This window comes from Pongo abelii, chromosome 3, assembly GCF_028885655.2.
Source record: "Pongo abelii isolate AG06213 chromosome 3, NHGRI_mPonAbe1-v2.0_pri, whole genome shotgun sequence".
NCBI classification, from domain to species: Eukaryota; Metazoa; Chordata; class Mammalia; order Primates; family Hominidae; genus Pongo; species Pongo abelii.
This window is the reverse complement of record NC_071988.2, coordinates 1,741,195-1,742,242: the sequence shown is the minus strand read 5'-3', so window position 1 is coordinate 1,742,242 and position 1,048 is coordinate 1,741,195. Positions and strand designations below refer to the sequence as shown.

The following is a 1,048-nucleotide window of genomic DNA, read 5'->3' as shown; positions in this document are numbered from 1 at the left end:
CTGTCTCAAAAAAATAAAAATAGTTAACAGCCTGCAAGGTGGCCATCCCTCAGACTGGAAAGCACAGCCTCTGGCCAAGACCAGAGACGAGCACTTCAGAGGAGGAGGAGGGGTTGGGGCAGGAGCTTTATGCTGAATGGGTTGGCTAAACATGCATATTCAGCAGGTGACAGGAAGAGCTATGAATATTCATGAAGGCAGTCCTGACGCTTGCATCCTGAACAAACATACAATCCACATTCACTTTGGGGTGGAGACTCAACATTTAAATGTATTATAATGAGGTTCTACACAGGCCAGAAGTGGTCCATCACTGTGGTCTCTTATCTGGACCAAGTTACTGAAATCAGTCTCTTGTCCAATGAAACCTGTAGTTATGGCTGGTAGAATAGGGGCTGGGGGATCAGTCAGCATCTGGTGGAACTGCAAATTGGTTATTATTATTTTGAGACAGGGTCTTACTCTGTCGCCCAGGCTGGAGTGCAGTGGCGCCATCTGGGTTCACTGCAGCCTTGACCTCCCAGGTTCAAGGAATCCTCCCACTTCAGCCTCCGAGTAGCTGGGATCACAGGCACACACCACCACGGCCGGCTAATTTTTTTGATTTTTAGTAAAGATGAAGTCTTGCTATGTTGCCCAGGCTGGTCTCGAATTCCTGAGCTCAAGCGATCCTCCCACCTCAGCCTCCTAAAATGCTGGGATTACAGGTGTGAGCCACAGTGCCTAGCCTTTTTGTTTAAAGATAGGGTCTCACTGTTACCCAGGCTGGTCTTAAACTCTAGACCTGAAGCAATCCTCTGGCTTCAGCCTCCCAAAGTGTTGGGATCACAGGCGTGAGCCATCATTTCAGCCACTGCACTGTTCCAATATTGCTTAGCTCAAGGCCAGTGCTTATTGAGCTACTAAGAGGAAAAGAAAAGCAGTGTGGCAGTAAGAATATAGTTTAAATGTAGGGTGTGTGACTTAACCCTTGCCTGGCATGACCTTAGGTCCTATTCATAATTTGGTATCTTATTGCCACTGGTGTCCCCTTGACCGCAAGGGGGTC

At 47.9% G+C, this 1,048-nt stretch overlaps 1 long non-coding RNA gene across 1 annotated transcript in view; it reads right to left on the bottom strand.

The window, feature by feature from the left end:
- Positions 1-1,048, bottom strand: part of LOC129059222 (uncharacterized) — a 33,075-nt gene that overhangs the window by 1,534 nt on the left and 30,493 nt on the right. The window lies entirely within an intron of this gene.